This window comes from Onychomys torridus, chromosome 1 (assembly GCF_903995425.1).
Source record: "Onychomys torridus chromosome 1, mOncTor1.1, whole genome shotgun sequence".
NCBI classification, from domain to species: Eukaryota; Metazoa; Chordata; class Mammalia; order Rodentia; family Cricetidae; genus Onychomys; species Onychomys torridus.
The window spans coordinates 55,779,115-55,806,856 of record NC_050443.1 but is presented as its reverse complement, the minus strand read 5'-3'; the positions used below and the strand labels follow the sequence as shown (position 1 = coordinate 55,806,856).

The window sequence follows — 27,742 nt, the reverse complement described above, 5'->3', positions numbered from 1 at the left end:
TCCCTCATGGAACACAGGGAAGGTGACATTGCTATACCAAACACTTAACAATACATACAAACTTGAAAATAAAATTTTACTCAGAGGGTTTGTTGGGGCGCTTACCAAACCTGCCACTTGAGTTCAATCCCTATGTCCCACATGGTGGAAAAGGAGTTATCTCACACATTATCCTCTAGAATCCACATGTGATCCAGGACACACAACGTACCCCACACATAAACACACACGATGGATGGATGGATGGACGGACGGACGGACGGACGGACGGATGGATGGATGGGCGGGCAGAAAGAATGATTAAAAAGAATCTGATAATAAGAATAAACCTATAAAGTAAAAGTCCTCTGCTGTGGATATCACTCTGTGTAAATAAAATTCTGATTGGCCAGTGGCCAGGCAGGAAATATAGTCGGGACAAGAGAGAAGAGAATTCTGGGAGGTGAAAGGCTGGGGTGGAGATTCTGCCAGCTGCCACCAGGACAAGGAAGATGTAAGGTAATGGTGAGCCACAAGCCATGTGGCAAAGGATAGATTAATAGAAATGGGTTAATTTAAGACAGAAGAAATAGATAACAAGAAGCCTGCCACGACCATACAGTTTGTAAGCAATGTAAGTTTCTGTGTGTTTACTTGGTTGGTTCTGAGCATCTATGGGCCTGGCAGGTGAGAGAGATTTGTCCTGACCGTGAGCCAGGCAGGAAAATTCTAACTACAGTCCTCTTTGCCATCCTTTTAGGACCTGAAATTCAAAAAGGTAAAAGTGCCGCTATCTCTCCCATTACTTGATAGAAGTCTAAGTGAGTGTTAAAACCACACTGGGGAAGGGAGAGGCAAAGGACAAAAATAACATAAGAATGCATGAGCACACTAGCATCTCTCCATCAAAACATTTGCAATCTCTATCAATTTTTCAACTCAATATTTCTGTTTTGACATCAGAAATTACCATATATTCTGCCATCCATGCCAGTTTCTACAATAAGCTATTTTAATAACCATGAGAACTAGTGAACACCTCCCAGTCATAAGGACAATGGAAAGGAAAACCTGTTTAGCTGGGATGGGTAAGAGCTGAGACCCATTCCAGCTATCCCACAACATCATATATACAGACAAGCCACTGTCTATTTTTAGATTTAACTTTAAGAATCACTAGTTTAGCAGGGTGTAGAGGCGCACATCTATAGCCCCAGCAGAGACAAGTGGACCTCTGTGAGTTCAAGTCCAGCCTCCTTGTCTATATTGTGAGTTCTAGGACAGACAGAGCTACATGAGACCTTATCTCAAACAAACAAAAAAATCACTAGCACACTATAAGACCTAAAATGCGATGTAAAGTGATAGTCTCCCTTAATTTATTCAAATTCAATGTGTTTTTGGACTGTTTATCATCTGCATAGTTCACAAAATAGTTATTTTCCCTAAAGCAGACATTTTTTAAGGGTCTCACAGTGAAGCCCTGGCTGCCCTCGAACTCATTATGTAGACCACACCTGCCTCTGTCTCCCAAGTGCTGGGATTAAAGGCATGCAGCACCACCCATGGCCCAGACACCATTCTTCAAACTTGACACATTAAACATAAAACCATTGCCTGGATTAACTTGTCATTCCATCCATAACCTTAATGCAAACCTATAAACTGGAAACAGCTCTCAGAGTTCCACAGAACGAAGGCCTCACAAATTATGAAAATAGAAATGAACCATAACTCCTTTAAAACAGTATTGTAATTTTAGATATGGTCTTTTGATCTCTTTTCCATTAATAAAGTTAATATCCCACAATGCAAGAAAGCAACAAAAAGAACCTTCCTTTTCCTACTTCAGCATCCTTTCCTATAGTTTGTTACTTAATTTCACTCACATCAAGTAGCTAGCTCTTGACTCCCTTCAAAATGCACTTCGAGTACTTAAAATTATCTACATTTTTGCCCTATACAAAAACGCCTGGCATTATTTTTTACTGTAGAAAGGGACTTGCATACAGATCTAGTAAGAGGTCTGGGTGCTTTTTCATTTACTTGTTTTTTGAGACAGGGCCCGTGTAGCCCAAGCTAGCCTGGACCTCAGAACCATCACCCTTCCTCATTCTAGTGCTGGGGTTACAAGTGTGCCCCCACAGCCCAACTAGGGGAGAGGTTTAAGTGTCAACTTGCATTTGCTTTTCTATCTCAAGACAGGGTCAACTAATTGTTCCAAACCACTTAGCAATGGTCTTCGCACTAGATGAAGATAATCACAAGAAACACATGATTCCCAGTATCCATTCTTCAAACAAGAATGATCTCAGAGGACAGACTGTGCTGAGGGAGCACATATCCAAAGTCACAGGCTGGACTTGCCAAGAAGCTGTTGCAGATCACCATGAAAATGAAGTGACAATAGTTTGGCAGGGCTGGGGGTGGGGGGGACACGACTCACAATAGGATGGATCCCAGACTGGCATACTGGAGCCTATTTATGACATACTGAAACATATTCATAAGAGTCCTGTTACTCATATAAAAAGCATGGTCTGGCTGGGCACAATGAGCATGCCTTTAATCCCAGCACTCGGGAAGCAGAGGCAGGAGGATCTCTGTGAGTAAAAGGCCAGCCTGGGCTACAGAGTGAGTTCCAGGAAAGATGCAAAGCTGCACAGAGAAACCCTGTCTCAAAGGGAAAAAAAAAGGAATATTTGCTTACTGATGCAAAGATGTGTTGTATTCTTTTATGTTGTACTTGTTTAACTCTGTGAAACTGTGTTACTTTTGCCTGTCTAAAATACCTGAATGGTCTAATAAAGAGCTGAATGGACAATGTCCAGGCCAGAGAAAGGATAGGCAGGGCTGGCAGGCAGAGAGAATAAAAGGAGAAATCTGAGAAGAGAGAATCAAGGAGTAAGAAAAGAAGAAGAGGAGGAGGACTCCAGGGGCTAGCCACCCAGCTACACAGCAAGCCACAGAGTAAGAAGTAAAGAAAGGTATATATAATAGAGAAACATAAAAGAGGCAGAAGGTAGATGGGATAATTTAAGAAAAGCTGGCTAGAAACAAGCCAAGCTAACACCAAGCATTCATAAAGAAGAATAAGCCTCCATGTGATTTATTTAGGAGCTAGGTGGCAGGCCCCACAAAGAACCAAAAGAGTTAAAAACAACCAATTACAAATCTCTGTGAGTTCAAGGCCAGCCTGGTCTACAGATCAAGTTCCAGGACAGCCAAGGCTACACAGAGAAACCCTGTCTTGAAAAAAAAAACAACAAACAAGAATGTAAATGTAGTGTATCTCATAAATAGTAATATGGCAGCATATGGAATACTCACAGAATATCAAAAGGACAACACTATAATCTAGCACCAGGGCTGTCAAAATCCTATCCTCTCAGTACCATACAATACCAGGGGGGGTGGGGGGGTACATGTGGGTGCAGTGCCCATGTAGTCCAGAGAAGGGTATTGAGTCCCCTCATGCTATAGTTACAGACAGTTGTGAACACGAGATGTGGGTGGAGTGCTGAGAACCAAACTCAGGTTCTCTGGAAGAGTAGTGTGGTGATATTTTATTTGTATTTTAATAAAGTTTGCCTGAAGATCAGAGGAAATAGTAAGCCGTTTTAAGCTAACACAAAAGTCAGGCAGTGGTAGCACATGCCCTTAATCCGATCACTTAGCAGGCAGAGTCGCTGTGTGTTCAAAGCCACACCAGGGCACAGCCAAGTGTGGTGACACAGGCCTTTAATCCCAGTGCCAACCATAGAGACGTGGAGGTCTGTACAGACAGGAAGTGACAAGGAAGTGAGGTAGCTAGGCTAAGAGCCCATCAGAGGGCAGAACAGCAAGGCAATAAAAGCCTGGGTAGACAGGAAGTCATGGTATTTGGAAGCTACAGAGCTGATGAGGTAAGATAGCTGGTGGCTCTCACTATTTCCCTGATCTCTAAGGCTTTCACCTCTATATTTGGCTCTGTATTCTTTAATAAGACTGCTTAGAAATTTGTCCACAGAGTAGAGCCCTTAAGTGCTCTTAATTGCTGGAAGATTTCTCCGCCCAGCCATGTAATACATTTTAAAATGGACACAAATAAGTCTGAAAATTTCACAAATCCTATACTACAGGACTAAGAAGTAAAGTCTTCATAATAATAATAAAAAGTACACCTGACTCTTCTCATTACTTCCAAAATTTTCTTCTCAATTCTAATCAGAATTTTTTTTTAAAAAAAAAAGTGTAATTTATCTAATTAAACTCTTTCTCTTTTTTTGAGATTCAAGGTATGACTATTTATTTGTTACTCTTGAAGACTTATTTTTGACTATTCTCACTTAGAAGTAGAATCTCTCAGCAAGGACCTAGGTCTCTTAGAAATCTGCTCCTGGAGCTTTTCTTTGGCTTCCTTCATTCTCTTGGCCAAAGGTTTAGCATGTTCTGCAGCATCCTCCTTGTTTTTCTTAGTACGTTGTTTCTTCAGAGAAATACATCAGCATTTGTGTTGCAGGACACGTGGAGTAACAAGACATTGAATCTTGGGCATGTGGGTCCTGGGCTTCTCACCTTATCTTCTTTAGAGATTAAAAAGCTTTCTGAGTCTGCTAGCTCTTTTAAGTCCCAAGCAATGAGGAACAGTAGTATCTGTCGGTCCAGGAATATCCTTCTCTCCCTTTTCCCGAACAATTAAGTTGAGAACACTCAGATTGGCATCCACAATGCATCTACAAACAGACGTGTGCTTCCCCTCTCTAGTTCTCCTTGGTCTATAACAAGAATGCTCCTTACTCAACAGCAGGAGCACTCTGTCATGGGTCAAAACACCTTGGTTCATGGGAAAACCGTGTTTGTCATTCCCACCACTAATTCAGACCATTTAACCCTTCCACTCTTCACCCAGAGCATCAGCAGCTACTTCTGTGGCCATGCACTTCGAACAGAACATACAAAGCTTGCGTTCATGGTCCATGGTTCAATGAGTTTCTAACAGCCAGTGGTAGGGAAGGAGATATTCAGCTTCATCTTGACATAGCCTAGGAGGCGCCACGAAAAAAGGCCCCTCTAATTAAACTCGAAAGGGTGAGTTGACTAGGACCAGGTCCATTTCTTAGTTTAAACATATGAACAAAGCCTGGCACATAATCAGAACTAAGAGTGAGTTGTTGGATGTAATTAGCTATCTTACAGTCTGATCAGTTCTCATTGTTTTCCTCTCAGTCTAAAATTGGTCTTAGCCATGTCATTTCCATTACCAAGGAAAATTAGGAGTTTCTGAAAATATGTAGCCTGAGCACAATTATTTTACTTTTTATATACTACTGGTCTATTTCATTTTAACTGCTTAAGAGTTGAATTTGTAAATACTGGAAAATAGCCACGTGGCTACATTTCCACAAAGAACTATGTCACTTCCTAATGAATGATTTTACTAAACTAGTCAATGCCAGTGTTAACAGCATGCTATAAGCTTAAAGAATTAAAAAAAAAAAAAAAAAAATGAACACGTAAAACAGATGATGAAGTGCTGGCTTCTAACTTACACACTTAAAAGAAGCAAAACAGAGTTGTGGCCACTAGGGCCACTGGACCCATGAGAATGCTGGGCACCTCAAATACAGCTTGTTAGAATTGGGCTGTAGGAGACATGGGAAAGAGCTAATTTTGAAGACACAAAATTCTTTAACTATATAACCCTTTGTATGTAGATAACACTTTGACTGTGTATTTGTGTAGGTGAACACTTAAGAATTGGAGTGGGAGGTAGAATGATGCCATGGCGTTTAGAGCACTCTAAACTCTGTTCCCAGCACCCACATGGTGGAACTTGAGTTCCAGGGTACCTACCAGACAGCTTCTCCAAGCACCTTGTAATATACAGTATAAACTTAAAGAAGTCTGAAGTGTTACTTTTGAAACTCAGGGAAAAGAGGAATGCTCCATGGGTAGAGAAGAAGAGGAAGAAAACACGACAGCAAGCCACAGCCTTGCTTAGGATCTAGTGGAATGAGCATGCTGGCACCAAATGGGTTAGTTTCCAGAAGAATGACCTGGAAACTCTGGCTCTCACACATATACCAAACTTCCTATAGTCATCACAGATGTAATTCAATACCTAACACATTCAGAAAGTTAAAAGTAAATTACTTAACTTCCTTTTCCCACTAAAACCTAGTCAGTCATGGAAAAAAAATAAGTACCTATGACACACTCATTAACCACAGGAGACCCCCAAAACTACTATGGTTACCAATCAGGTCCAAGGCTATTACTGGAGAGAGGTAAGGTGTGACTTTACATTAATGAACTTCCAAAGTGGCTTAGTTCCAGGAAAGAAACAGTAAATAATCAGCATAGAAGAAAAAAAAAAATCAGTGTATCTGGATATACATTTTTTAACTCCTTCCCCCAAAACCTAATACATAGTGTTAAATATAAATTACACAATGAAATAGTTGTTTAGATGAATTCTTTGATGTGTGTACATTTAGGATTTTTTTATTTGCTGATTTTATGTGTATGGGTGTTTTGCCTCTGTCTGTGTGTGCACCCTATGCATGCTTGGTGTCCACAGACACTGTTCGATCCCCTGGAACTGGCATTACAGATGGTTGTAAACCACCATGTGGGTGCTGGGAACCGAACCCTAGCCCTCTGCTAAGAAGCTAACACTCTTCACTGCTGAGTCATCTCTCTAATCCCTAGACAGATTCTTAAGTGTCCATTTATGCAAATACAGTGAAATAGGAGCTTCTAAAACAACCCACATTAGTCTTAATGCTCAAGGTTTTGGAATGGCCCTTCTCAAGCCAGGCATGGTGGTGAACTCCTTTAACCCCTGCATCTGGGAGGCAGAAGCACACACATCTCTGTGATTTTTATGCCATCCTAGTCTAAAAAGTGAATTTCAGGCTTGCCACACCATGAAGGAGTCTTTTAAAACAAAAACGAACAGAATGGTCCTTCTCTGTTCTTTCCAATGCCTCAAAGAAGTTACAGCTGTCCTGCATCCACATATCACTATTCAATTCTTCTCTGTGACATTTACCAAATAAACTGAATTTAATTCTAAATCTGCTTCATCCATGAAGTTCAAGAAAAAAACAAAACAACAAACTACCCACACTTAACTACAGGGTTATAAGTTCATTAGATGTCATAAATCTCCTATCCAGAAGCTAATAAATAATGTACTCAAAAGAAAAAGACCGTTTCTCTCCAAAATTCCTCAGACTAAAGAAAAAAAATTATCCACTTCTAGAATTAGTCTACCAACCCAAATCTAAACGTTAAATTTAAAAAATTAAAGAAGAGGAAGAGGAAGAAGAGGAGGAGGAGGGGAAGGGGAAGAAGAAGGAGAAGGAGAAGAAGAAGATTCCAACTCCAGAGAACCCAACTAAGATAACTCATAAAATGTGTAACTCTGGAGTTCACTGAAGTCTTCCTTCCATATTATAAAGCAGTAAATACAGGTTGGAAACCCATGATAGCATGTGTCTACTGTCACCAGCACTGAAGATGCAGAGACAAGGAGGATAGACTTCAAGACCAGGGCTGGGTAACTCAGTTGAAAGAAAGTAAGCTTGCCTAATATACACAGACCTGGGTTCAATTCCAAATCCCCAGGACCAACCACATAAACAAGGTACAGAAGAGCACACCTTTACTCCCAGCACTCAGGAGGCAGAGATAGGATCAAAGTTCAAGGGTTATCCTGTTACAGGGTGAGTTGAAAGCCGAAGGGGATACAAAAGACCCACTTTAAATAAAAGGGCAGGGGTAGGGTAGAGTAGGGGTTCAGCAGTAAAAGTGCATGCCTAAATTACTGGGTTTGGGCTCTACCACCACAACCCCATCCCACAATGCCCTAAAAGTCCCAGAATCAACTTATGAAAACAGAATGCCAATTCTCCTCAACCATTTTAGCCACACACAACAGCAAGGCTAAGCAAGCAAAAAACTTTGGGCAGATACCAACAGTTTCTTCTTCTGAGTTAGGTTATCATGTCAATTTGTCATTTGTTCAAAGAGACTCTGTAAAAGCAACAAGAACAAGCTATTCATCTCAGAAATGTACCCACATCAAGTCAATTTCAACGTAACAATTAATAAAAAATGTACTCTGCACCTCACTCTCTAAGTTATACAAATAACAACAACAACAACAACAACAACAATAATAATAATAATAAACAACTATCCATTTGTAGTAACAGGATTTTTCTCCATTGTCATTCGATACATCATCATCTCCACCTTACCTAAATTCATTTCTATGTACATAGAAACAGTTTTAAGGGTGTGGTGGTTTGAGCAGGAATGCCCCCCTTTGGATAGACTCATGTTGGCCCATAGAGAGTGGCACTATTAGGGGGTGTGGCCTTGTTGAGTAGGTGTGACTTGGAGGAAGTGTGTTACTGTGGGGACAGGTTTTGAAGTTTTAGATGCTCCAGCCCAGGCTCAGTGGCACCCAGTCTTTCCCTGCTGCCTGCGGATCGAATTGTAGACCTCTCAGCTCCTTCTTCAGTACCATGTCTGCCTTCATGCCATCATGCTTTCACCATAGCAATAATGGACTGTAAGCCAGCCCCAATTAAATGTTTTCCTTTGTAAGAGTTGCCGTGGTCATGGTGTCTCTTCACAGCAATAGAAACCCTAACTAAGACAAAGGGCATCACTGGAGGAAAAAGCCACTGCCTGCTTTAGAGAAGAAAAATAAAACACAGCAATCATACTCCTTTCAATGATTTTAATGGGCAGCTACTCAAAAGTTTTCCCATTTTTGCCCCTCATTTTAAAGACTCCTTCACACAATTAGTAATTCAATTCACCACAAAATACAGTTGTAGGAATGAATAGGCAATGTTTACAACAGTTTAAATTTGCTCCAGTCAAAGCCTATTTACATGACACAAATAAGAAAGACAAGTACCAATTAGGCAATGGCCACAGCAGTGCTAACTGTGGTTCAGGTCATTGCATGAAATGAAAAAAAAAAAAAAAAAAAAAAAAAAAATTCTAGGCACAAAGGTCAAATTAAGCCAGACTGAAATAATAATAATTAATGATGATGTTTTAGAAAGGAATTATGCCTCTTTCCCTGATTTTGGGAGCTAAGATGGCTACTTTGCCATTTCCATTGTCCAGCATACATGAGGTCTTGGTACATGGCTGTTATGAATACCATGACAATTGAAGTATTGTAGACATATTCTTCAAAGAATTGAAATCAAGGGCTTAAAGAGCTTTTGCACACCCATGCTCAAGCAGCTTATTCACAACAGCCAATAGGTAGAAGCAACCCTAGTGTATACATGCACAATGGAATGTAATTCTGCCTTGTAAAAGAAGTAAATTCTGCACATACAGCCACATACAATATAAATGAGCTTTAAAGACTTCATGCAAAGTAATTAAGCCAGTAGCAAGAAGACAAATTCTAAATACTATTGACACGAAGTACCTACAGTTGCAAAACTAATAGAGACAGAAAAAAGAATTGCTATTTGCCAGTGGCTGAGGGATAAAAACAGGTATTTATATTTTAAAGGGCAGTTTTAGTTCTGCAGAATGAAAACTTAAACAGTGGCTATAGTTGTACAACAACATAAATCTAACTAACCTTACTAAACTCCATACTTAAAAATGGCAAAAATGCGGCTGGAGAGATGGCACTTACTGCTCTGCTAGAGGACCACAGTTCAGTTCCCAACACCCACATCAGGTGGCTTGCAGTCACTTACTCTGGTTCCAGTGGCCCTTATGTCCTCTTCTGATCTCCATGGGTACCTACACATGGATTATACTCATACAGACACATACACATAAATAACTTTAAAAGTCTTTTTAAGAAAAAAAAAACGGTTAAAATAGTAGATGTGTGCTCTAAGTATTTTACCACAACTAAATTTCTTCCAATCTTTTTAAATGCCAACTAATGATACTAAGCAGGTAGCTCGGTTATCAAAGCAGTAGCTTTTCTAGATGGTCAAGAACAAGAACTACTTGGGGAGAAGCAACCTAAATGACACTCAAATGCTTCCCCTTCTAGGAGGGGAGCCAAACCCTGCCAAAGTAAGTTATGCCCCAGGAAGCCACTGCTCAGCAGAGAACTGATCCTAGATGCACCATGGGCAATGACCCCATTTTACTTCCCTCCATCTACTCACCAAGTTTCATCCATTTGACTCTCTAAATACCCAGTAGATCTGAGTCTCTTTCATCTTCCCTGCATTCTGGCTCTCATAATCCCCGTCCTAACCTAATACAATGGACTCTGAATGTCCCTCAGAGGCAGTGCTTCATTTTCCCCAGCTGTCACTACCCATAATCCTCCCCAATGAGCTGCCTTCCCTTTTGTTCAGAAGGACGGAGTAAATTCTCTAACACAAGTGTAAGACACTTGCACTCACCCCAGCATGACTTGTTGGCCTAATTCTGTGTCCACATCCTAACCAAACTAAATAACTCAAGTGCACCTCACTGCTCATACCAAGTTTTCCAGTGTTTGTTCACACTGCATAGCTTCAAGACTATTCCTTTTGTCAACTCATGCCTAACAAAACCCTAGTCATGCTGCAGATCCAGTGCAATCCCTCATCAATTACCAGTGTGCCTCAGAATTCAGACACCATAAAGCCAGGCCCAGGTCATCACTCTACCATAACTTTCTATCTCTACTGGTATATCCAAAACTCTTCAAGTCCAGTGGCCTGGCATGTACTCATTCTGTGCAGACATGCTTCCACAAGCTTCCATAACTTGTACTTATGATTTATATAAAACTTAAACTTTTTGTTTTGTGGACAAGACCAAAAAAAGTTTCTTCTCCACTAGGCTCCCTGTGACCTGGGGCTATGCATTGTTTTACTTTGGTTCCTTCAAAGCCTAACCCAAAATGAGCAATTTCAAATGTTCTTAGATTATTCATAAAGTAAGTTTGCTCCTAGAAACCATCAAATTAGCTCCATTCTACTCTATTTTTTCCTACAAAGTATCTATGGTCTGCTTACAGAAAATATGCAATCTAGTGACATTTACAAAATTAATAACCAAAGCTGCAAACAAGTTATACTTTCTGTCTCCCAACATAAAAACACAAATATGGGTACAGAATTGTTTAGCAGAAATGGGAACTGTAGTGGTCCATGGTTGCTACTCAGTACCATCTTTTCTGCCTTCCAATCCTTTACATCATCATCTACACTAAATCTTCCCAAAAGCTGTAGACAAAGCACTAAGCACATATACCCAGCCACCAGCACTGTGTATAGAGTGGGGGTCACTTTTCCCACTTTATACACAAGGAAGCTGGATCTCAAAAGTGAATACTCAGCCCAAGGCCACAAAGGGGGGCGGGGGAGAATAAGACACTCACAATCATAAAAATACACAATGTCATGGTAATTTAAGCCATAGTACCTTCCCTAAGCAAGTGATATATGCTTACAGAAGCAGAGAGAGCCAGGCATAGCAGCACATACCTTTAATCCCATCACTCAAGCAGAGGCAGGCAGAATGTGCTCACAAACACATTTAAAATGAATAAAAATGTAATTTTTAAAAAGATCTGTGTGTGTGTGTTTTGCCTACACATCTGTATGTGTACCATGTGCGCGCCTAGTACCTGTGGAGACCATTGATCACCTAGAACTGGAGTCACAGATAGATGGCTGCATGTGGTGATATTGTGTTCCCCAAAATAATGTCCACCCTAATAAATTTATCTGGGGTCAGAGAACAGAACAGCCACTAGACATAAAGACCAGAAAATGGTGGCACACACGCCTTTAATCCTATCAGTTGGGAGGCAGAGATTCATCCAGATCTCTGTGAGTTTAAAGCCACACTGGAAACAGCCAGGCATGGTGACTCACACCTTTAATCCCAGGAAGTGATGGCAGAAAGCAGATAGGTATATAAGGCGTGAAGACGAGGAACTAGATGGTTAAGCTTTTAGGCTTTTGAACAACAGTTCCGCTGAGATTCATTCTGGATGAGGACTCAAGAGGCTTCCAGTCTGAGGAAACAGGATCATTTGGGGAACTAGCAAGGTGAGATGGCTGTGGCTTGTTCTGCTTCTCTGATCTTCCAGCATTCACCCCAATACCTGGCTTCAGGTTTGATCTTATTAAGAAGACCTTCTAAGATTCATGCTACAGTCGTGAGTCATGACATGGGTTCTGAGGAACCAAACCCAGGTTCTCTGAAAGAGCCATAAGCACTCTTAGTCACGGAACCTTTCCAGTCCTGGTCTTAAGCTACATGTATTTTATGTTTTGTTTTTTTCAATTTTAGAAGTACATAGAAATTTATAGATTAAATCTAAAAATGAACAATATTAATTTAAAAACAAAAGACAAACAAGGCACAGGATCCTTTCATTTATTACTGATGACCAAAATCTGGTAATTCTATGGCACTTAAAACATTAAAAGTTTTCTATTTAGAAATGGGCATGGTGGCACACACCTATGAACCAAGCATTGGGAAGGATAAAGCAAGATCACTGAGTTCAAGGTCAGCCTGGGATAAACACCAAGACTCTCAAAAAAGCAAAAGTAAAAAATGCAAACTTGCTTTCTAAAGGTTATGAAGAAATGGGAAGTAGGTACTCATGACTCCCAGTGAAAGTGTGAATGGCAGATGCTTTCTACAGACAACTCGGCACTCTCCAGCGACAGCTGCTGACATGCGAACATGTGCTAGCAACTCTGTTTCTGTGAAAAGACATAAACAAGGGTGCACAGATGTGTGTACAGGACTTCTCCACAGCAACATCAGTAAGCAGCAGAAAGGAAGAAGGGAGCAACAGGGAGCAAGGGAGGACAGAGAAATACACTTATTCAAAAAAGATAATTAGTGACCTAAGGATAAATCTAAGTCCAAGTATGGAATAGCATAGAGCCATTAAGTAAATTATGCCATGTAGTTAATAGTATATAATATAAACGCATGTTCATGAAATGTTTTATAATCTGTTGTCTCCAAGTACATACATCACGTGTGGTTTACATACAGGTACATAGGTATACATGCAACCACCCTCTACCAGCTTTCAAGTTTGGACAGAAAAACAACCAATTACACTAAAAAAGATTTCCTCTGGATGATGTCATTTATTCCTAAGTGTTACTTGTTTGCATTATATCCGCTCCTGAATTTCTAGATGGACTGCACGTTCCTGGAGTGATGAAAACTCGACACCTGTCATGAGGCAGAAGAACTATCTGATGACCCTAGCTTAAGAGACTTTAAGGTAGAAAGTGACCCATAAAAACAAAGCCAAAGTTACGTAAGGTTACCAAAATCATGGCTCACAGTGGATATAATTGCCTAGACTGACGCATACACAAGAGTTTGGGTTCTAAAGCCAGACAAGCAAGCCATCCAGCCTCTCTGAGTCTCAGACACCACCCATGCAATACAGCAAGCAGTCTTCACCTCTTACAATTGTGAGCACTCAAACTCGTCTTGCAGCACACTTGTACCGGGCCTAGCATTCTACTGTTTTCATTTTGTTCATAACTCACTGAAGAATCAAATCATGCAGCTGTTATTTTATGAACTTGCCCCTGGCCATTTCAAGAGGTATCAAGCTGAGGGGAAGAATACGCCAGTTATCTTCTGGACTCATATTTGAGTCCTGAGGCATCTCACAGGGGAATCACGACCTTTATTTGGACTCAAGAAGGAAATGTCTGCATGTAAAGGTGTGTATCATCCCAGGGAGCTAACTATGAGAGTGGTAAGCTTCACACTGGCACAGCACGTTGGGCAAAGCAGCCAAGTGGTACTTCATCATGGTCAGGGCAGAGAACTGTGGAATTTCACAGAATTCATGAGCTAGGATGCAATGTCTACAACAGGGGCCACGAGAAACCATCTAGCGGTTGTTCTTGAAAAGCTTCAAGTAAAAGCTTTTGAGGTGACAGTGTGACTCTAAAAGCATGAAAAAAAATCAACATTTTTATATACACTTCCCAAATTATGAAGCACAAAACTTAAAATATTCAGTTACCTTAATAAAAAAAAAAGGTATTTTCTTCACACAAACAAAAAAAAAAAAATCAAAGAGGGAATGCACTGTATTAAGAAAAATAATCCCCCAAAAAATAAGTAAATCTTATGTGGAGAGGTTTAAAAAAAAGGACTAACATAAAACCAAAGATAATTTTATATAAATTGAAACATTCTTGTGCTGGTATTTAAGAGAAACAGTCAACTGAAGGAGAAAAAAGCCAAACACAGGAAGAACCTAAAAACTGTTCAAAAAAGTTGTGCAGCTTTGGTTAACTTCTCATGTCTGACTTGACAGACAACTCTGATTCCATACAAAGGTGAATAAAAGGTTTATGGTCTTATTTACGTAACTGCTCCACTGAAAGGAAAATGGACTACTCAGCTCTCATCTGCTTTGATAAAGTCTGATTAGTGTCCTGGAAACAGATCATGTCATGTTTTCTAAAATATGTTTTAGGTTGTATAGTAATACGCACTAGTGTGAGACAATATTTAAAACTCACTACTGAAAATTAATAAAACTGGGGCTGAAGCAATGGCTCAGTAGTTAAGAGCACTGGCTGCTCTTCCGGAGGACCTGAGTTCAATTCCCAGAGCCCATATGGTGGCTCACAACTGTCTGTCACTCCAGTCCCAAGGGATAGCCTCCTCTGAACTCTGGGGGTACTGCATGCAAATGGTGCACAGACATACACACAGGAAAAACACCTGAACACACAAACAATAAAATTAAAATAAAAAATTAAAATAGATTTTGAAATTAAGTATAGTGTCATACTTTTAATCTTAGCACTCAAGAGGCAGAAGCAGGAAGATCTCTACAAGTCCAAAGCCAGCCTGGACTACACAGTGAGTTCAGGAAAGGCTATATAATGAGATCCCATCTCAAAATAAATTAGTAAATAAAAAAACAAAATAAAAAAACTATGCTTTTAATCCCAGCACTTGGGAAACAGATGTGCCCAAATCTCTTTAGTTTAAGGCCAATGTGGTTTACAAAGTGAGTTAGGTCATCTAAGACTACTCTGTAAGACAGTGACTCAAAAATAAAACACAGAGAGAGAGAGAGAGAGAGAGAGAGAGAGAGAGAAGACACCAAACATGTCTGTCCACATAGCTCTACTTTGTTACTTGGAAACTAGAGAGATTGGCTCAAGGGTTAAGAGCACTCACTACTCTTGGAGAAAACCAAGATTCAGTCCCCAGCACCCATAGGGTGGCTTACACTCATCCATAACTCCAGTTCCAGGGAATCTGACACCATCTTTTGACTACTGTGGGCACCAGGCACTCATGTGGAGTGCATACATAAATGTAGGCAAAACACTCATGCCAACAAAATAAAATAAATCTTTAAAATTTTTTAAATAAAATAAAAATAATACAATTTTGGGCTGGCAAAGAGGCCAACCAGGTGAACATGACTGCCACCAAACCTGACAGCCTGAGTCTGCTCCACAGTACCTAGGTAAGAAAGAACTGAGTCCCTCCCTCAAATTGTCCCCTGATCTCCACATGTGCACCATGGCCAAGCATGCATTGATACAATAAATAAATAAGATTAAATAAAAAATAAAAATAAAAAATAGGGCTAGCCATATGGCTCAGCAGGTTGAGGTATTTGCCATCAAAACCTTAATCCCTGGAACCCATTTAGTAGAGAAAACAGACTCCTACAAATTGTCATCTGACCTCCACAAGTACACTGTGGCACACATGTATACAAGTGTGCTCACATGCGTGCGCGCGCACGCACACACACAAAGAAAATAAAAACATAAGCTTAAAAAACAATAACTGACAGACAACTAGGTTTAGGCAGGATCTCAAACTGCCTTGCCTATTCCAGATCAACTGACATGCAGACAGGGGGCAGGGGGCTCTCCCATCTGGCTGTGGCGTCAGTCACTAAGATTACATATATCTACAACTGCACTGGCCTATCACATGGGTTCCCAGGATCTGACCTCAAAAGAAGCCTGCACAGCATGCACTTTTACCAGGTGAGCTATCGTCCTGGCCCTAGGGCCATGCTTATCTAGCACCATGAAGAACAGATTCATATTCATGATAAAATTGTAATTAAATATGCATGCCAAGCTCCCAGAATTTTTCTCCTTTCTGCCATCAGGTACTAAAGTTTCTGTGGTGAGAGTCTCTAGACTATGATCCAGGTTCCTCTGAATGCTGAGGCCAAAAACAATAACAAAAAGGATGCCCTTCCTTAGGAAACCAATTAGACACAGTTTTAACTGCCAAGGCAATATGTTTTAAAGTATAGTAATAACAGTTAAAGTTATCTATTCCAAACAAGGTTAAGAAGTCACCAAAACTTAAACCGATCCTCAATAATATGAATCATTCTCTGTCCCATTTCTTGTCCAAGAACCTAAGTTCTACGCCCTCCTCTGGCCACCTCTTTAGGACTAAACAAAAGGTGAGTCACAAAAGCAAGATGATGTGCGTGCCAAAAGAAAATCACGTGCCTAGATTTTAGAGGCAATTTCTTGAACATTTTTTTCTCCTATTACAAAATAAGATCCTGACACACCATGGCAGCTGTAGTAGTAAAATGGATGGTATCAGACAGAACTTTAATTTTATCTTTTTCTAATCAAAAATAAAGCTTTATCTTGTATTTCTCATCAACCTACCATATCTCTCTACTCCAGATGACCATGACTACAAAGCAAGGCTTTGACATCTAATGGTACTTCATGTGAACTCACAACACCCAGCCCTCAAACAGATCCTCTTCTTAATATTGGAGGTACATGCAATTAATTAGGTGCTGCAAACAAAATCAGAAGAAAAGCAGCAAACACCTTGAGCAAGGACTTACTTCAGAACTTAGCAAAATGTTCTTTACTCCTAAGCATCATTGGCACCCTCGTCTACATGGAAATCCTAAGAAACTGAGTCCTTCAAAAGACAGGTGAGTGACAGATTCTCCAGAGAATCAAAGGGAAGTGTCCTCCTGTGTCTCACTTGCCAACCAAGGAAATGCAATCTGATGTAGTCAGTGTCTACAGAAAAACAGTAAGTTTTTTCACTATTAAAACCTGAGTCATAGACAAATACAATTTCACAACTGGGTGTGACGGCTCACACCTAAATACCAGTATTGTACTCTCAAAGCTGGAGAGGACTACATGGAGTTCCAGGGCAGCCTAGGATATGTAAGTGAGCTCCAGGCAAGCCACGAAGTGAAAGCTTGTCTCAAAATAATTCAATTAAATAGGCAATTTCACAGAACAAAGTAATGTAAGAGCAGAAGAAAAGCACTGGCCACCCGATGTCATGCCACTAATGTGACAGGAACACAGCACAGCTGAGGGCAGTGTCTCCTTCCACTACACAGCCCGGCCAGGTGAAAGAATCAAAAGATAAACTGTAGTGAGGAACTGAGCAGAGACAATCCCTCCCCAAATTAGCAGAGATTAGCATGTATTCTAATTCTCCAGAGTCTGCTCCAGTCACAACCTCCCCTTCAAAATGCTCACAGGAATAAATGAAGACAATTCTCACTTACTGGCTCACATAAGAGAAAAGTTGAGTTGAAAGCAAATTATCCGTGTCTCCCGACCATTCTACCCAATGACTTTTTTTTTTCTCAGTCTCTATAATTCCATTCTTGCATCAACCAGAAGTTAGCCTCCTCCAAAAGCATGCTCGACCAAAAGGTAGGGGTGCAAGGGAAGCTATCTTCCCCTGTATTTTTCTCTTTTGCCCACTAACACTTCAGAACTGCCAAAATGAACCTTAAAGCCTGCTTTTCCAACTCCTAGCACGTAAGCTAAGCATGAACTAATTAAACGTTTGTAAAACACTTTGAAGATGTGAACAAGCGTGTGAACGTTAATTATTGGCTCCCATCCACAACGGTCACTGCATGTGAGAAGAAATAAACTACTGGCATGCTCTTGCGACTTTCCAGGCACAAACAGGAAAGCCTAGGATATTTTTAAGAATTCCAGGAAAACGTTCAGAGCAGACCACAGAGATTTCCTAGACTAAGAACAAGTTGGGATTTTAAGCTGACTACTCTGAATATAATTATATCAGGGTGAAAAATATGTGGCTTACAGCATAAAAAATAAAAGTAGAATATATCACAAGTCCTAGAGGAAAGTCATAGTTTATTTACTTGGGAGAAGAAAACTAAATCCATAAAGAATTAAGAATTAAGTAAGTGAACACATGAGACACACACATGTTCCTTCTTCCCTTTACTGACCCATTTAGAAAACACTGGAAAATGTCCTTGAAAGGTCTCTCCAGATTGACCTTTGCTCCAAGCACATAAGCGGAGCCATCTTGAAAGAAAGGCCCAGACCAAAGTTTTGGCCACTCCTATCTACTGACCTTTAATCCTCAAAAAGAGAAAGTACCTGAGCCAGGCTTTTCTAAAGCTTCATGTGACCAAATAAACATTTACACTCATGTGACCAAATAAACATTTACACTCTATTTCTCAACTCTAATTGCCATGGCGTTTTCCTAAGTAACTCGACAATGACAAAGTCTCTTGCATAGGAGAGCGCCTTTGTGTTCAGAATCTAGCTGTTCTGTTGAAGGAATCTAAAGGTAATTTTAAAAAAAAAATCTCCTTCAGCTTGTCAAAAGTAACAAAGTATTTCCATTCAATGCCTCAGTTCACAGTGAAAAAAGCACCTACTTTAGACAAGACAGAACTCAATGGCCAGACAAGGAGATGTGCTTATCCAGAGGCAGGACTCAAATCATTCTGAGTTTTCTAAGTAACCCACGGACATAAAAAAGGTCAAGTTTACAAAGTCTCCCAAATGTCCACCATCTTTAACACAGCCATCTGGAAAGAAGATGACATCTGAAAACCAAAGCTAATGTTGAGATACTTCAGATTCTAACAACCCAAAAGCTCGCCTCAAGTTTCCGTTAATTTCACAATATAAAACAGTACAAATTTTAAACCCCACATTCTTTTCTTCTTAAAATTCAAAATGCTCTCAACTGAGGGATCTTGTAAAATAAGTAAGTTATATACTTTCTTATTCCAAGAGGGAAGAACCAGGGCACATTTGCAATCATGCATAAGCAAAATCAAATTGCAACAGTGTAAAATGGCCCAGGTCTAACACATGGGACCCTGATCTGGGCTCCAGAGGCTCAGGCAGCTTACTTCTCTGGCTCTGCCATTGAAACACACTTTGTCTCTGAAGCTCAGGCCAGCTCCATCCACATCTGCCACTGTCCTTGGGGGTATTCACTCAGAATCAAGGCTGCACCTTCACCCAATAGCCTCTCCTGGCCTCTTCGGGGACTCTGAATCTGCTGCATGATGTCAAGCCTCAGCATCTCACCATGGGCCTCTCAATACTACAGCATACATGCTGCTAAACCAGCCCTACTTGGGAGACTCTTGCATACTACCAAGTTTGAGAGCAAGCTTGGCCACTCTGTACCACAGCTTTGCATGTTGACCCTGAGGAAATACTTCAAAGATGATTTCACCTCTTCCAGCTTGTGTCAAGTTGAAAAAATAAAATAAAAAAATAACCAGCACACCTGGTCTCTTCTCTCTCAGAATACCTTACAGTATCATACTCATTCTGCTTACTGATCACTAGCAACTGAAATCATGGATCCTGAAACCACATATAGGGAAACCATGTGGATAAATAAACCAAAGCTTTACAAAACATGCAGGATTCAACTGCTTAAAAGTATACCACCAATAATAAACCAAAGATCTAAGTAAACATTCATGGCTCAATATCACAAAGATGGCAGTTATCCCTTAAGTATTTACAGATACAATCCAATGTCAATCAAAAAAATTGTAATAGCTGCAGACAGAGCTATACAGTTAGCTCAATGGCAGAGCCCTTGTCTACCATGTAAAAGGCCCTAGGATGGATCCCAGTGCTTCAAAAATCAAAACATCAAAACCACAGATCTGGAGGAAGCATATAGCTCAATGGTAAGTAGGGTGCTTACCTATGGATTCCGGTTTGGTCTTTTTTCATTTTTGTTTTTGTTTTTGAATACAGGGTTTCTCTGTGTAGTTTTGGAGCCTGTTCTGGATCTCGCTCTGTAGACCAGGCTGGCCTTGAACTCAGAGAGATCCGCCTGCCTCTGCCTCCTGAGTGCTGGAATTAAAGGCATGTGCCTCCACCACCTGGCCTAAGGTTTGGTCTTTAGCACACTTTAATAATAACTTTTAAAAAATAGAAGCAATACAGCGCAGCTGGCAACATACAAGAGACCCTGGAATCAATCCTACGCACCACATAAACCCAATGTAGTGGTGCACACCTGTATTCCCAACACTCATCAAGTAGAGGCAGGAGGATCAGAAGTTCAAAGCCACCCTCAACTACAGAGTCTCAGGCAAACCTGCTATATACAAGATCCTAGGAGATGGGGGGAAGGAAGGTATAAAAACATAAGGAACATATTAGAAGATAATACTTTCAAATAATAATCACCTACATATATACAATCAAAAATTTTAGAGTGGACAGTTTTGAACAAATATATCACAAAGGGATAGAAAATAATCACATGAAAAGATAGTATTAAGGATACAAAAAAAGTTACATTGTATATAATTCTCACACACACACACACACACACACACACACACACACACACACAGGCTTGAGACAGGATTCATGTAGTCCAGGCTAGCCTTGAACTCTTTATGTAGAAAAACATGACTTCAAATTTATGATCTTCTTGCCTCCAACCTCCACCCCACCCCAAGTGCAGGGATTATAGACATGCATCACCATATTCAGTGTCAGGGTTATCTGTTACTACAGATTGAACCTAGGGAACCTAGGTTTTTGTACATACTAGATATACACCAACTGACCTACATCCCTAGCCCTAAACATTCCTAAAAAGGATCAACAACAACACAAACAAACAAAAACCACATGAAGACAGAAACCAGATTAATCGTTTCTGAGATTTAGGAATAAAACACCGGATGGCTACAAAAGGATTCCAACCACTCTGGAAGGACAAAGGGATTATTCTAATTCAAGCAGTAGTGAGATGAATATACACATTTGTCAAAATTTGTAAGACATTATACATTAAAGTCGGTGGATTTGAATATATGTAAAGGATACTTTTTTAAAGAATGAAAAAAAAAAAAAAAATGGGAGACCAAAGAGACATAGTAGCAATGTAGCGAATGAAGTTTGATTTCTCCCCTGGCTCACATCTGTGTGTGCTGCACACATCTGTTTGCAGGTTCTCGTGCTAGTGAGAGCACCTACGGAGGACAGGTGGGTGTCCTCTTATCACTCACCACCTTAGTCTTTGAGATAGTCAATCAGGGACCATGGAACTGGCGGACTGGCTAGACTAGCTGGCTAGGGAGCCTCAGGGAGCCTCCTGTCTCCACCTCCCAGCCCTCGGATTACAGACACATGGTGTCGTCATGCCTGGCTCTCAAACTCACCACACATTAAGCACTTTGCCCACTCAGCCATTACCCAGCCCCTCGCTGTTTTCTCAAAGGAATGCCAACAGAACATCAAATATATTTTGAACAACAGCACTGTTCACACCGGATGTGAACAACTGGGTTTTGTTAGGTATAACCAAGGCTAACCAATCTACTGGTGTAGAAAGAAGTCTGTGTTAACCACTCTAAACTGCAACTCCAGCTCCAAAGCAGCCATGGACAATGTGGGTGTGGCTGCATCTCACTAAAACCTTATTTACAAAAACAGGCAGCAGGCCAGCGGGGACAGCACTACAGTGCCCAGCACCCTAGGGGTTGCCTACGGCACAGTAGACAGGAGTGACCATTTAAAGAGCCTGGCCAAGAAGGTGGCAGGCATATCGATCCTGAAAATGGCAGAAATGTTGTTTTGACACTGTTGAGTTACAGGCTGTATCAAAACTCACTAAACTTTATGTTCTTAAAAAGGGTGTGTGTGCTTTATTGCATTCTGTAACCTGAATAGACTTGATTTGTTTTTAAAATGTACTTGAAATTTTCATATATCAGTGTCAATGACACAGAAAAGCCTGACCTCTGAGTCAACTCAACTTCACATAAAGGTCTACTAGCTAGCTACATGGCTACAGCCAAGTTACCTTAGGAACTTGTTCTTATCCTAAAAAAACGGGTTAGCAATTTCACTCTCAGGATTCTTTGCTGGTCCTCACCCCTGGGGGTGGGAGGCGGTGTGGAGAATAAATAACAAGTGTCGGTAAAATAAAGTGCATCTAGCACAGAAGAAAAGGGAGCAAACTCATTTTAAATTTTAAGTACGAAAGTGACCGCTCACGGTTTACCGATGTTTCACCTGACATCAAGCCCTGGCGTTGGAGGTTGGCTGCTTCGTCCACAGTGATGCGCCTCTAACAAGCACTACGAACCAAAAGTTAGCTGAAAAAATATTCCCTGAGAAATATTCAGTGAAAGAAAATGCGAGAAGCAGCAAACAGAAAACGAAAACAGGCCAGCTTTCCCAAGCAAGAGGAAGGGTAGATGTCTTCTAGTAGCTGAGCTGCTTTCTGGGGGAGAAACAGCAAAGCTAGTGGCCAGTTTCCCCTGGAGAGGTAGGATTTGCATTTTCTCCACACACCAGGAGCTGATCAATGAAACTGCACCAACCACACAGTGTGGTGCTTTCTGGCACGTGTTTCTCACAGCAGTAGCATTTAGCTGGCAGGGTAAGAGTGGGGGGTGGAAGTGGGAGTACTTAAGCAAAAACACTAAGTCTGAGAAGAAGGATAAAGAGGCTTGCTCAAGACCAGACAGCCGAAAAATGGCGATGTGTGGATGCGGCTCCACACCAGGTGCTTTTAGTAGAGATCACAAGAGAGAACCATCTTGGGGGTCTGCAAAACTCCACGTTCTTTAACTTCTAGGAAAGGCTTTCCCCTATGTTGAAACTTGAAATTAAAAGACCAATTAATTGTAGTGTGCCACCATAACTAACGGCTAACCTTTCTAGAGTAATTCATTATTTGGGGGTGGCAGGCACTAATTCTATGACCGACAGCAGGTTTATGATCAGAAAATAAAGATTCCTACAGGAAGCCTGCATCACGGCCTCAAGGGTGAACGCCTCACACCCTTCCCCTTTCTCCCTCTTACCATCCATATCACACAAATGTCCCAAGGTACAGCTCTGAAGGGGTAAAACAGAAAAAGCACCCCAGTGCCCAACACAGATTTCAATCACAGTATTCCAGTACTGGAGCTACCAGTCCAACCTCCCAGCAAAGCCTGACAAAAATGGGTTTGATCTGCTTACAATGACCTGATCAACGCAAAGATGGACTAGAAACTAGAAGCTTGAGGACATATGATGGAATGAACTTCTTCCTACTAACAGCTTCCTTCTCTCTCCCCCAACACAGTAAGCTAGGCAGAACAGAAAATACAGTGACAATCACTTCCATAGGGGTGTTCATCCCTGTCAGTAATAACTAATAGCTCAAGACTGTTCTTGAGCTATTCACGAGTGTACTTAAGAGTTAACTTTAAGAGAAGCACTGAAGGCTAAGCTTGCCCAGGAAGCGTGGTCAGGGATATTTATACCCACAATCTTTAAGTTTGATCAGGGAAACAGTTCTAAAACATATCTACTCCATTTGGTACTTTAAACATTCTAAACTAAGTTGGTACAACTGACTTTAATCACTGCTTCCTTCTGTAAATAGTGGCATTTGGAAAGGCAAGTGAGTGTCATGCTTAAGTCTCCAAACTGTGTATTCTGCTAACACCCAGTCCAGTTCTATCTTGAGCAAACCTGAGAAACATCATCATAAAGCCATACATATTGTTTTCAAGGCCAACGTAAAAAGGAGACGTTAAACTGACTGCAACTCAGACACTATGGTGGTTTCAGTAAGAATGGCCCCCATAGGCTTGTAGATTGGAATGTTTGGTCACCAGGGAGAGACACTATTTGAAGACTTAAGTAGTGTGGCCTTGCTGGAGGAAGTATGTCACTGGGGGTGGGCTTTGAGGTTTCAGAAGCCAAAGCCAGCCAGACCCAGAGTCTCTCTTTTCCTGTTGCCTGCGGATCCAGATGTAAAACTCTCAGCTCCTTCTCCAGCACCATGTCTACCTACATGCTGCCATGCTTCCCACCATGATGACAATGGTCTAAACCTTTGAAACTGTAAGCCGGCCCCAATCAAATGCTTTCCTTTATAAGAGCTGTCAGGGTCATGGTGTCTCTTCACAGCCAAAGAACACTGACTAAGATAAACATACTATGGCTAATCCTGAAAACAATCCATCTCTTGTCATTTCCCAAACTACACAGCTGTACAGAATTCTTCCCTACCAAGCCACCTGGAGTCCCACGCAGAAGGCAGCTAACAGGTGATGAAACAGTATAGTTTCTATCATCCTTCTGTTCAAATGACATCTTTTACAATTTTATATTCATTTGTGAGTTAGCATGGGCGTTAAGTGTCACACTGTGAATGTGGAGGTCAGAGGACAACTTTCAAAAGTTGGTTCTCTCCTCCTACTATGTGGGGTTCTGGGAAGCTGAACTGGTCGGTAAAGACACTTGCCATCAGGCTTGGTGACAACTGTCTTTACCAATTGATAATCTGTCCAGAAACATCTCAAAAAACACTTTTTAAAGTCATGTAAAGTGTATCAAAATTATCATTTTAGCCACCTTCACAATATCGGACAGTGTACTAAGTCCCTTATTCTGTTTCCAGCATTCCTAAGAACATGTAACGTTACTACTACCCCTTACAAGGAAAGAAACAAACTCGGAGGTTAAGGAAGATGCGCAGGGCTTCAAAACGAGACAAAGACAAAGTAAGGCTCCAAACTCAAATTTACAGAACTCCAAAAAGTGAGTTTCTTCTAAACTGTGCCCCCTCCCAATTTCACAATAAAAGAACAGGAAGAGCTATGAATGAATTTGTTCAGCAGTTCAACAGTCTCAACAAGGGGGAGTGTGAGGGATGGATTTCTAAACTGCAATCTTTTTTTTGGAAGTCCGCAGTGTACCATCCAAACTTATCTTCAAGAACAAATCAACAAAGAGTTTTTAAAGCTGGGGGAAAGTGATACAAACCAGTTATCTAGTCCTAAAGAAACTGAGGCAGGGAAGCCTTAAATTCAAAGTCAGCCTACACTACAAGGCAAGTGGTAACTCAAAAAGAGAGAGAGAAGGTAGGCCTTTAATTCTAGCACCCAGGAGCCAGGTGGATCTCTGTGAGTTCAAGACCAGCCTGGGCTACACAGCAAGACCCTATCTCAAAAAAAGAGAGAAGACTTAGCAAATTCTCCTAAACTTCACCACAGATGTACAAGCTAATTATCATTTTGTACAAGGCCCAAGAATTAACGAGTCTCTCCTGTGCACAGTATCAGTAGCTGGTAAAAATCACTTCACTCAAATCAAACAAAAACTGAATGCCAACCATGTGTAGAGACTCTTCTAGCAAAGTTAGTACATAGCAAAATACCGCCCATCACAGTCCTTAAGAAGGGAAAAGACCAGGAAAGACCATTTATACTACATACAGTCTCCATTTAGTGAAGCAAGTTAAATTCTAAGAAACCCTAAAACAAAATGTCACATGTTATCACAGTCCAGAGAAGGAAAGCAACTGGTGTCCTGGTCACTCGATTTTGTAGGCAAGTATGTTTGTATTATGTAACTCCCTAATAACTTCCAACTCCTGTCCACCTCCTTTCCCTCACCACACCCACCCAGGAAAGGAAAATTAAGTACAAAGATTCTGAGTCCTGGATTCCTTTGACTTAAGAATATTTTCCCTTAGTTTCATCAGGGAAACAACGCTGGATTTCAAGTAAAGAAAAGCCAAACAAACCAGAAAACTACCATTTGCACTATTTTCAAAGAAAACTTTTTAACAGATGTCGAAGAGATACAACTGAAATTAACATTTGACATGGTCATTGTGTTTCAATCCGAATGATAGGATACTTAAGTTAGTTCCACTTGGGAACTAAAACAGAATTATCATCATAGTCCAGTCAACGAAATGCAGTGGAATGAACCCACTCAAAACTTAAGAAGGCAAGTGCTTAATGCAGTCTGTAAATCCCCAAGAAATGCAGGTGTACAAAAGTGACACTGATTTATCGCAGATTCATCTCAACTCATGGGAACTCCTTTAGAGACCTTTCAAGAACTGAAGCGCTTCTCCTGACCCGGGCAATCCACAGGTTTAAAAAAAAAAAAAAAAAAAAAAAAGAATAAGCGCCTTCTGGAAATAAAAGGGGATAAAGGAGTGGGGGAGGTAACCAAAAGAGGCACATCACTTTGGCAAGGAACTCTCAAAAATAACTTCATTATGGAGTGGAAAAGCAAAGACCGAATAACTAAAATGTTGCTCAAATCCAACTTTCATTGTGAATTCCTGAATCACAATAGCGTCTAGCAACTTAGTGGGACCCGATCTTTCGGGTGTAAGATGGGGTGGGAATGGGGGCATACACTTTCTCAACGAGAAGAAAACTGAGGGTTCCCCGCCCCCCCATCGACAGTTTTAGGCGTCTCGCGAGTTAGCAAAAGCAGCGACTGGCCAGGTCTGAAAGCGCGAGCGGCGGCCCCCGGGCTTGGTGGCTACGGAGCCCAACGCACGGCTCCCGGAGCGTCGGCCGCGCCCCTCCGGGAGAAAAGCGCCCGAGAAGCCCCCGAAGGTGGCCGGGGCGCGCACTGTTTATTTACCCTGCTCGACTGCCCCGGGGACCTGGTTCCCGTGGCCACAGACTGTCGGGGCGGCGCGCCCCACCGAGCAGCCGTCCCTCAGAGGAATGCCCCAGCAGGAGGCACTGAAGCGGGCAGCCGGAGAACGCGGGTCCAGGAGGCTGGGATCGGCGGCCGCGCCACCCACCCCCGGGGCCGCGGATGCTACGGGAGGAGGGTCTGCCACCCGCGTCGCGCCCGCGCGCCCCCGACTCTCCCGCAGCTCCGCGCGCGCGGCCGAGCGCCGCCGAGGGGGAGGGGCGGCTGCGCGCGCGCCCCCTCCTCAGACGCCCAAAACTTCCCTCAACTCCCGCAACTAAGTTGCGCTCTCACCGTGCGGCTCCCCGGGCTCCCCCGCGGGCCGAGCCGGAGCAGCTCCGCGCCTTGGCGGCGGAGAAGGACAATAGGCGGCCGCTCCCTCGGCGGCGGCTGGGGCGAGGAGCAAGCACCGCGGTGTCGACCGAGCCCAAACACTTAGCAGCGGCTGCTCCGGCTCCGCGACCGCCCTGCACACAGCCCTGCCCACCCGCGCATGCGCTGCCTGCGGACCGGGAGTGGGCGGGGCAACCGGCCAAGCCTAGAAATGACTATTAGACCACTCGGCTGCCCGTCAGACTCTGTGAGCCCAATAGCAAGACTTTCTGGCTGTTGGCTCCGGTTGCTAAGGAACGATGAGGTTGACCGCCGCTGCTGCCAGGCGGCAAAGTGATCAAAGTCGGGTGGCTGGCAACAGCTGCTGGGGAAATGCCCACCCACCTACTCCTATCCGCCCCATCTCCGGAAGCCGCCCATCCTCCGTGCGCCTGGTGCTTGCCTAAGTCGGAGCACTCACTACACGTTGACAAAATTTGCTCTTCTGTTTCGCTTCCAAGCAAGAAATGAGGTCTTCGCAGTGTCCAAGGTGGAGCGACGCTCGGTACTCAACAAGTGCGTTGGATGGGTGAATGGCCCCTTGGCCGGATGAAGATTACCGCAGTGTATCTTGTGACTTTGAGTTGCCATGGACTTCAGAAAGTGGCTTTCGGAAAAACAAAGTATGGACA

General features: G+C 42.0%; 1 protein-coding gene and 1 pseudogene across 1 annotated transcript in view; both read right to left on the bottom strand.

Moving 5' to 3' along the window:
- Positions 1 to 27,202, bottom strand: part of Akap13 (A-kinase anchoring protein 13) — a 298,302-nt gene extending 271,100 nt beyond the window's left edge. Inside the window, exon 1 of the mRNA XM_036185301.1 lies at positions 27,033 to 27,202. The gene's annotated coding sequence lies outside the window, so the exon portion shown is untranslated. The remainder of the gene's footprint in view (positions 1 to 27,032) is intronic.
- On the bottom strand, positions 4,304 to 4,992 carry LOC118582444 (annotated as a pseudogene).
- Positions 27,203 to 27,742: the final 540 nt, after the last annotated feature.